Consider the following 11000-nt stretch of genomic DNA (forward strand, 5'->3'; position numbering starts at 1 on the left):
GGAAGATAATAAACAACAGAGTGAAAATTTCAAACAACTTAGGGAAGATAACAGACAGCTTAGTGAACAAATTAGAGACGTTGCCGCGCAGTGGCATGACACTAAGGAACAATTGCGCGTGGAAATTGAGGCTTGTTCTCAAAAAAATAGCGAAGAAATTAAGTCTGTTGCGCAAGAATTAAGAGAAATGCAAACAGCCGCAACAGAAACACTCAGAGACGAAATTAGCGGAGTCGCTAAACAATGCTCTGAAAAAGCTGCACAATTACGGGACGAGTTTAAAGCAATGACGGTAGAACTTTCGCGCACTATGGACGCAAAGATAGACGCGAAATTCGAACAGCAGAACACTCAGATTAACGAGCGCTTTAGTCAGCACATACAGAACAGTGATACGCGTTTCCGCAGATTTATTCAAGATCAAAACAAAGTAAAACGACAAGTCATGGAAACAATCACTGCACAGAGACAAGAGGACAAACGTAAAATATTCGCGAAAGCGAAGACGTATGTAGACAATAATATTACTACAGTGTCCGACAAAATTAATACCATAGAACAATTGAACGCGGAATTACGGGATGAAATTTCTGATCTTAAAGCAAAAACGGATACACACACAGTAAATATTCAAACAGTGACAGATAGATTCGAACAACTAGATCTAACACAGGATTGCGATGTCATCAAAGCTGATGTTAAAAAACTGAGCGAAACTACGCGCAAGTTGCAAAAACAGATTAATGCGTCTGATTCTAAAACCGATGATCAGGTTAAAATACTGACTGAAAAATGTGATGAATTGGCCAGTCGTATTGATGTTATCGAAAATACTAATGACAATAAATCAGATGATACTGCACCGGTTTCTTTTATCCAAACACCTGAATTTCAAAATTTACAGCAGACAATTAATGAAATCGATTCATCTAACAACACGTTACGTAGGAAGTTATCAAATTTACAACAAGAAGTAACAGAGATGAAAAACATGTCAGTTAATAACATACCGCAACAGACGCCACTTTATGAACATGTGTCAGACTTGAGCAGCGCGTATAATTTGAGCAATTTACAGCAACTACGCGACTTAAAATCCGGAAAGCCACGCGACTTAAAGTCTGAAAAGCTACGCAACTTGAAATCCGAAATGACACAGACGAACAGGTTCACACACAAACCTGAACGTGTTTTCAAATTCAATGACGAGAACGTAGATTTCGAGCAATTTGCATTTGTAAGAAAACGTAAGGAATTTAATAATGACAGCGTACAGGTACACGCTTTGCACTGTATACGACAATTTATCTTTGTACATTCACCGCTATTACCTGTAATGCAGAAGCTAGCTTTGAACCAGATGCGACAATTTATTTTTGTATTTACAACAGCATTGCCTGTAATGAAGAAATTTGAATTAGCACGGATACAACAATTTGCCTTTGAAATTTTACCGCTATTGCCTGTAACACAAAAGCTAAAATTTATTTGCAGTGCGTAAATGACCTCAGGGGATTCATTACGCTTTAATGAATATGTGCCGTAGCGAGCATAGGGCCCCGAGCTGTAGTAGTGCTGTTTCATCTTTAGTTTTCTGCACTGCTGCCTTTTCTTCTACTATCCTTTATATCTATCCAAACTGCTCTTTAACTATTGCTCTACCTAGTATTAAGAAACGTATGTAATGAAAACCGGATACGACAAATTTTTTACCGAATGTGACAATTTTCAGTAGGCACTCCAGAACCAGCGTAATTTTAATAACAGATAAAATCGTAATCATCAGTATGTATAAAATTTTGAGCAATCGGAACCACATTTTTGTAACAATAGATGTTTTTCACCACAATAGCATGAAAGTCAGCCGCTTAGCATATCTAACCAACAATGCAGTCTACAAGGTCAACCAAACTTTAATGTTTCGCCGCGTGCACGTATAGTCCCAGCTCCAACAAATAGTAACGCAAGGCAGCAAAGAAATAACTACGTACAGACAACACTCTATTTCAATTCCTATCGCAATACACCGTATAGGAATGATTATTAGGACAGACGTAAAAAGAATGATGAGCACAATTTTCAGCGTACATTTAATAACAGTCGATCTTATGAGCAGCAACAACATCAGCAACAACGAATAATCATGAATGAAACAGACAATAGGTGTCATCCATAGCGTAACACGTCAGTAAGAAATAACAGAACAGTTCATATAGTGGATATGCCACAACATTCTCCCGTAAATAATAACACGTACGATAGATTTTAACCAGATACAGCACAGATTACATAATACAGTGACGCAAACATTACTTTTGACACGCAGAATTTTGCTCACGAGAATGTTATTTGAAACATGCTTTGTTGAATGCACCAGTTTTATCGCACCCAGATCTTACTAGAATTTTTTCCATTGCCACCGACAGTTCTAACACCGCTTTAGGCGTACACATTTTCCAAGAAATTGAAGAAGAAGGCTCAACAGTAATTAAAAACATCGCATTTGCAAGTCGCATTTTGTCACCTGCTGAACGAAATTACTCCGTTACAGAACTTCAAACATTGTGTTGTATGGGCTTTTACGAGATTTCGGCACTTTCTTTATGGCAGACATACCACCGTCTACACAGACCACAGAGAAATACAATTTTTGCTTTCAGCTAAATTTACTCACGACAGGTTAAGTAGATGGAAACTGTATTTACAGGAATTTAATTTTACAATAGTTCACATTCCCGGCACGCAAAATGTTATAGCAGACGCACTATCGCGTTCTCTCGGCAACAATCAGCAAGACATCGCAACCAACTTCTGCAAAGCAAATTTCAGCGTCATGTACATTCAACAAGTTGCATTTGAAAATTTCATTTCGTCGTCATTACGAGACATAGTATTCTTTTTTTTCTTTCACATGCTTTGGTCAGCTGCGCGAGCTAATGCTTCTGTCCGTCAGCTGTGTTGTCTTCTGCTGTCACTACCAATTTACGACACTCACAAAACACAAACAAATGTTTTTCAGCAAATGATTAATTTTGACACGTGCAAACTATTACGGATAGTAACAAAGTAGAATCGGAACACAAAAGAACATGTCCGACCTCATTACCATGTTTTTGCTACATCTTTGTCGCTGTTGAGCTCACTTCAAAATTTGTTACTTTCACTCCGTTACGCATAGCTACTGCTAAAACTGTTTCGAAAGCATTTGTAAAACATTTTCTATTTCATGTAGGGCATGTAATGAAAGTAATTTCTGATAATGGATCTCAATTTCGTAGTAGTGTATGGACACGCATGTTACGAGCTAGAAACATTTCTCCGATCTATATATCCAAGTACCACGCTTCTTCGAACCCTTGTGAAAGATTAATGAAGGAAATTGGTAAGCTGTGCAGAATATACTGCCACAAAAGACATATTGATTGGGATACACACATACTCTCATTCCAAGATGTAATTAATTCCATTCCAAATGAATCCACTATGCTATCTCCGACTGTTATACTGAAAAACGTTGAACCACCGAACAAAATTAAAGAATTAATAGAATTCCCCAAAAATCGTCGCCTACGACACCACGAAATAATTGACATTGCACTGAACAACATCAAACGTGCCGCAGAGCGCCGGAGAAGACAGCAAAAACAGGTTTGTACACGCCGCGACTTTCACGTTGGACAGAAGATATTAGTACGTACACACTATTTATCCAGCAAATTAAAAGGTAAGTGCAGTAAATTTGAACTTCTATACGCAGGTCCGTATCGGATTCGCAGCATCCCTCACCCCAATGTTGTACACGTCGAAACTTTGAGAACCAGAAAATCGAAAGGCAATCACCATATCTCAAACATTAAACCGTTTATTGAGTGAAACCACTGTATGATTCAACACACTATGATGCCATTTACTAATGCAATTAATTCACCTGACTAATTATTGATGATTATCGTATTTTTTTTTTTTTGGCAAGTGCCCGGCAAGGTAAGGTTAGCAGGTCGCTTTTCTTGTCGTCACACATCAGACCATGCATATTTTTCCAGATGAATTTACACATTTACGACTATTTCTGCAATTATATTTATGTGACTACTTATTGATGATTATCGTATTTTTTTTCTTGGCAAGTGCCCGGCAAGGTAAGGTTAGCAGATCGCTTTTCTTGTCGTTACACATCAGACCGTGCACATTTTCCATTTTTTTGTGTATATGACTGTACTCCAGTTTTGTTTGTATGCACTATGAAATAGTTAAGATATAACACACACCAGTCGACTTTGACATTTTTTTTTGCCTTATGACATCTCAACATCGTGACTGTTTCACATTTTTTTGCTACTGCATTGTATTATTCTGTATACATTTTTTCGCATCCGAATACTGTCAATGTCTTGGACATATTACGTTTTCTGTCATGTTATGCTGTATGGTTAATTGTGTCACCATAAACCAGTCATTATTTAGTGGGTATAGGATTTAAATGCAAGACATTAATCTTTGTTCATCAATTTCAGAAAGGAATGATGATTCTAAGAAATAAATTTAACATAAATGGGAATTTCACCTACGGAATAAACGAAAGGAGATGCAATAACTTTATGAGGAAGAGTAAATGGATCAGGATTAACAAGCATTAACAAGACTATACTATACTCATCACAGAATAGCAGTCTTAACTAATTTTTTCTTTCAGAATACAAGGTGATTGATGCAGGCTGTCAGAGAGAACTACACATTTTAATTTTAGTGATGAAATATGCTAGAGATAAGGAATAGTTAGGTAATGAGTAATGAAGTGATTTTTTGCAGATGATAGTGAATACTGATGAATAATGATGAAGGAAATGGTATTATGAATAATGAAGTTTTTCTTTACAGGTGATGATAATGGTGAAGTTATGATGATATGGATCATGAAGTTTTTTTTTTTTTCTTTACAGATGAGGATAATGTTGAAGTAATGTATTTATGCTACGTAGTTATTTAAGTATTTGTTGCGGTTTGCTTTGACAGCAGGTGTTACATTGCATAGTAGGATGACGGAAAGTTTTGGAAAGGACAGCTATGGAACACATTTTATACACATTTCACTACTTGTTAATTCGAAGTTCACTACTTTTCAGCATAGTGTGCGTTTCTTCTTTCAGGTCAATAATCCGTTTTTGTATTTTTTCCAGGAGAAGTTTTTCATGACACTTACTAAACCTGTTACTTATTATACCTGTTCTAGTACTTGCATTTTTATATTTTTTACCCATTTGTGTTTATCATTTATAAATGTGATCACATGTACTGCCTTGTTACATAATCTTGCTACAGCTGACTCATGACGCATGACGTTACCTATCCTCATTTGCAGCAATAGGTCAAAAGCAAAAAGTCTTATGCCTCAGCAATTAATTATCGATCCCAACGCAATGCATTGCTACCAAAAAAATGTATTACCAGTCCCACATAATGTCACTAGTTTATGATAATTCTGAATAATACTGATCAACTCTGAATAGCATGTCACTCGAGTAATGACCTCTTAATGAGACTATATTCAAAATAATGCTTTGTCACCAGCTAATAACTGCCACTGTTTATTGTAATGCCTGTGATTACTAATGATTTGACTGTAATTAACTGATTTTTAATAATGACTTTGTAATGATCTGAATAATACTGAATGATGAACTATGTTTTATTCTATTCAATACTTGATGGCCACTGAGTGCCAATAATTAATGTCAATCAACGAAATTGTTATTAATTATGCCATTAATTAACTCTTGTTTTCAATGTTCATACTTTGTAATTGGAAATTTCATAATGCTTTGTAATTAGGAAAAGACTAATGATTCTTAATAGATTGGAATGACACATAATTAATTAACTATGGTACTGTTTAATAATGCTTTGTAATTAATTAAGGCTACAAATGATTAATTAATTAACTGTAATTAGACAAATGATTAATTAACGACAAATGATTAATTAACTGTAATTATACAAATGATTAATTAACTGTAATTAGACAAATGATTAATTAATGACAAATGATTAATTAACTGTAATTAGGAGAAGGTTAATGATTCTTAATTGTACTCTGTAACTGAAAAGAATGCGATTATTTCATAATATTTTGTAACCAGGAAAAGAAGGCTACTGATTCTATGTAAAACAATTAATGAACATTTTTCTGTAATACTACATACTTGGTACAGAAATGTTCAATAACTGGGCTATGAATGCCACGAACTATCAATGAAGACTGTAATTGTCAATATTATGTGACTTGATGTCCTTCACCTCATAAGCTGACTACCCTGAATTACTGCAATGTCCATTTGTCCTGTTTATCCCAGTGATCATGGAGCACTATATTTGGTTTTGCACTAATTCTACGTTGGTGTGCCTTGTAAGAGTGTGGTGTTGACACGACATGCTGTCCACCACCATGAGCGATGAAGACATTATTATGGTCCCACTGTTTGGTGTACCTAATGTACTGCCAAAATGAAAACATGGAACATTACTACGACAGTTCAGTGTCTTGGCTACACTGATAAATTCTGATGGGAAAAGAACTTCAAGTTGTGTCACTTGGTGTTGTACTACTGTGGAAAGATATGGACTTTCAGAGCAGCTGTGTGCAATCTAAAGTGCTACAACCATGATGCAATCCTTCCCTTTCCTATCCTGATTCTTGTCACATAAAGAAAAAATTTTTTTTGGTAACATCATTTATGTTCATAGGTTATACATTTTTCGATTCGCTAAACTCCAGTGTGAGTACACTTATGTCACTGGTCGACATGATGTTTGCCATTATGTTTATTTGTTGTGAAAATACTAAAGACATTTTTCAGTGCATGTGCACTTTGGACATGAATTTTTTTGCCATTATGTTTATTTGTTGTGAAAATGCTAAAGACATTTTTCAGTGCATGTACACTTGTCAACATAATATTTTTTGCCAGTCTGTTTATTTGTTCTGAATATGCTAAAGAATTTTTTCAGTGCCTGTGCACTTTGTTATCTGTCAAAAAGTTTGTATATACTTTTTTCTGATTTGCTACTATGTTTAGTATTCACATTTTGTCCTTGTCTGATATATTTTGTACTTAGTGCGTGTGCACAACATTTAAATATTCTGTAAGTTGTAGGATTTTGTTAATTAAAGAAAAATTTTGCCGCGCTTGGCAAGTCCAAATGACTCACCATCGCTGCCAAATTTTTGCCCCCCGAGTGGAGGGTTATGAAACACGTATGTAACGCAGCAGCGATGGCGAGGCATTGTAGCATCTGTGACCAGAGAGTATGCGCTTGACCGCGCGAGTGTTGCGAGCGGCTCTCAGTCAGTAGTAGTCTTTGCGAGTTAGTTGTCGCTATGCAGAGTAGCAGTCAGTCAGTCGTTGCGAGTCTGTAGCTCTGTCTAGTTGAGAGCAGTACTCAGTCTGTAGTCGTCATGCAGAGCGGTCGGTCAGTAGTAGCAGCCCAGTGCGGTTGTGTGATGTAGGCGGTCGGCAACAATGGTCAAGATGAGGAATAAGGTATACTGTTAATTAATATAATCATTAGATAATGAAAAATTTTATTTATTGTAATTATTCTCCAACAAGTCTCTCAATAATAATTTTTTATTTCAAAAGCATTTTCTCAAAAGTTTAATTTTTTTTTGAACTAAAGATCTCGTTGCATTTCCCATTTCATTCCACTTCTTTTTGAAGAAAAATTTCACTAGAATTACAAAAAAAAGGAGAATATTATTATTTGCAATGTAGTTCCTCCAAGTGGTGCGCAACAACAAGAGCAGATATGTGACATCCATTTATTCTGAGGTAAGACTTTAATTCTGATTGTTTTTACACAGGGCCAAAAACCGGTATTTCGGTTTAATTGAATTTTCTTGTCACTGAATGGACTTTAATTTTTTGAAGGATTTATAATTGAGTCAGATTGCGAATTTCACATTTGTTGCCATTGTCAGTACATTTGATTGTGGGCAGGTTACGCATAGAGCCATGTCCATCAGCATTTCTAATTAGTATCGTTATTATCTTTTAAAATTTTTGTGGGGAGGTTACACTTGGCCCCCATTTCTATTAAGTATTGGTGTATTTTCTTTCTTTTAAAAATTGCGGTGGGGAGGTTACAAGCATTACCACACTTATTAGAAATTGTCATGTAAATCATTGACTAATCCGTAGGAACAATTAAATGTTTTTATGAACAAGACATTTTGAGACCGTATCTCGACTCCTAGAATTCTATGACAACTTGGAGTATTTTTGCTCTCTAAAGGGTTTTCCCACACCAGCTAAACTTCGTTACTGTGGTGGGAGGTTTTGCATAAACTGGTTGTTAAGAAAAACGCTATTAACAACCGGAATCCGTCTACGTAAACCTCAACATAAACAGAGTATCACCTGTAATTTCACTGTAGTCATGACTCACGAGCAATTATTTATGCACATGTTTGAAGTTTAAATGACACGGCGAACATTTTTGTTCTGGATCTGACTTGAAACCCGGCACCTACAACCATTGGTAACCAAGCAAAGCTTTCCTGCCTGACCAAGACTCAATAATGGCACCGATTGTCATTGCTAATTAGGCATAAGAAGAAGTGAAATATCAAAGATTTCACCAGTATTAGTTAGCCAATTGGAAGTAGAAAAGAAATGAAAATTTTTGCACTGAACCGGGAATCCTATCAAGATACTTATCTCCCTCTTAACTGAACACAATAGACATTTAATATACTGTACTTCATTCACAAGTAACAATATGTGCAAATGTTTAAAATTAAAGTGTTACGATGTAGAATTTTGTAACGGGGGTTCGCAGCCAGCATATAATCGGGCTGTTGACTGCGTAGAACCATCTGTTACATACCGAATTTTTTCACCAGCAGGCAGATGTTTGAATTTGAATCGAGGATATAATTCTTTTTACATGACCAGGAATAGAAGCCAGCAACTACCACTATTGTTTACTAACCGTCAACAGACTTTAAGTGTCAATTATTTGGTCACCAGCAGTAATGTGTTTGCATGTTTCAATAGAAATAACGGCCGCCATAGTTATTGTTGACAACACATGGAGTGACATTAACAAAGAAAATTACTTTTACGTAGAAGTTCGATTTTCACATGACAGTGCTTGAAATGGAATGAATATTTTTGTGCTGCATCAGCATTTGAACCCAGAGACGAGCCTTTCGTGGAGACCTAGAGGAGTTTGCAAACTGGTGGAAAACAACGAAATGATCGAACTACGTCGTTGCGAGAGGGTCAACTACTTGCGAATGAGGAGGTGCAAATTCCAGTCACAGTTCGGCAAAGAAATTTTCAGCGACCCAATTTTAAGTAAAATAAGACCTCTGTAACTTTAAACGACCATTTGTTCATTAAATAAAATAAAATTTCTGGTGTAAGAAAGCTTACAGGTGACAGAGTTTGTGTTTTTCGCGACTTTCGCCTCTGTTGTGGTCCAACCTAAAGCGGTTCTGCCACCATTGCTAGCGAAGGAATATGATGTTTAGTCGTGTTTTGAGTTCGCATGTGTGGCAGGCAGCTTGCAATTAACTGCTGCCAAATCCCAACCGAATCACACGTACCACCACAAACATTACTCGATAAACCGTGAAATATTACAAAGTATTCGCGTAGTAAACAAGTTCCCTAGAGCGGTGCACCACTGACACACACCACTCTCCCTTTCGTTACGCTGCTGTATTTCATCCACTGTAGTAAATAGTTCCCTCTCTGTTTTCAAAGCCATCGATTGATATTTAAGTAATATGGGTGTAAAAGGTCGCGAAACTACAAAGGAAGAGAGAGAAATCTGAATCAGGCTGTTTCGAAGAGTAACATCTACCAGTACAATGAAGGCTATTATGCACAGGTTTAATGAAAACAACACGTAAAAACCAGTTACAAAGTTTGTCGTCTAGAAGTTTTATCCGAGGGGGAAAAATGACAGGTACTTAGAGAATTCAAGAAAAACCAAGATCTCCAGCGTGCTTCTGCAGTTCACATGCGTACAGGAGTATATTTCAGTACATACTGTAAGAAATGTACTTTATGGAGATGGGTACTGAGCCCGAACAGCCAGTAGAAAACCATATATCAGTAAAATAAATAGAAAGAAGCGAATTGCATTTGCAAGAGAACATAAATCCTACGGGTTTGATTTCCGGAAGAAGGCTGTATTTACTAACGAGAGACGATTTAAGTTTTTTAAGTCAAATGGGCGAGTAACAGTCTGGAGGACAAAGAATTACGAACTTCAACAGTGAAATGTAACAGCGTCGTTAAACATGGAGGAGATTCATTACTTATCTCGGGCTGCACAAGTGCAAATGGTGTGAAGGATTTGTGCTTTATTGTTGGAATTATGGACCACAGATTCACATAAACATCCTAAAACAAAATATGTACAAAAGTGTATATTGATGTGTTGGTAAATGTGCCAACACCTTGTAGATAGAGGCGGCCGAAATGTAACGCAGACGGGCGTGAATTCTGGAACAGGATAAGTAGTGAATTCTAATAAGAAAAGTATGCAGTTCCTCGAATACTTAACTTTATTCTATCCTTGTGGTACATCGCTCTTGATAATACAAATAAGACTATCTTCAGATACGGTTAATGGCGCCTTGCTAGGTCGTAGCCATTGACTTAGCTGAAGGCTATTCTAACTGTCTCTCGGCAAATGAGAGAAAGGCTTCGTCAGTGTAGTCGCTAGCAAAGTCGTCGTACAACTGGGGCGAGTGCTAGTCCGTATCTCGAGACCTGCCGTGTGGTGGCGCTCGGTCTGCGATCACACAGTGGCGACACGCGGGTCCGACATGTACTAAATGGACCGCGGCCGATTTAAGCTACCACCTAGCAAGTGTGGTGTCTGGCGGTGACACCACATATATAATATGAGTCTTCTGCGGAGTATATTTTAACACATGAAAATGATCCAAAACATACCCCGCTGGATGCCGACATCACCGCAATCCC

This window comes from Schistocerca serialis, chromosome 8, assembly GCF_023864345.2.
Source record: "Schistocerca serialis cubense isolate TAMUIC-IGC-003099 chromosome 8, iqSchSeri2.2, whole genome shotgun sequence".
Classification (NCBI taxonomy): Eukaryota; Metazoa; Arthropoda; class Insecta; order Orthoptera; family Acrididae; genus Schistocerca; species Schistocerca serialis.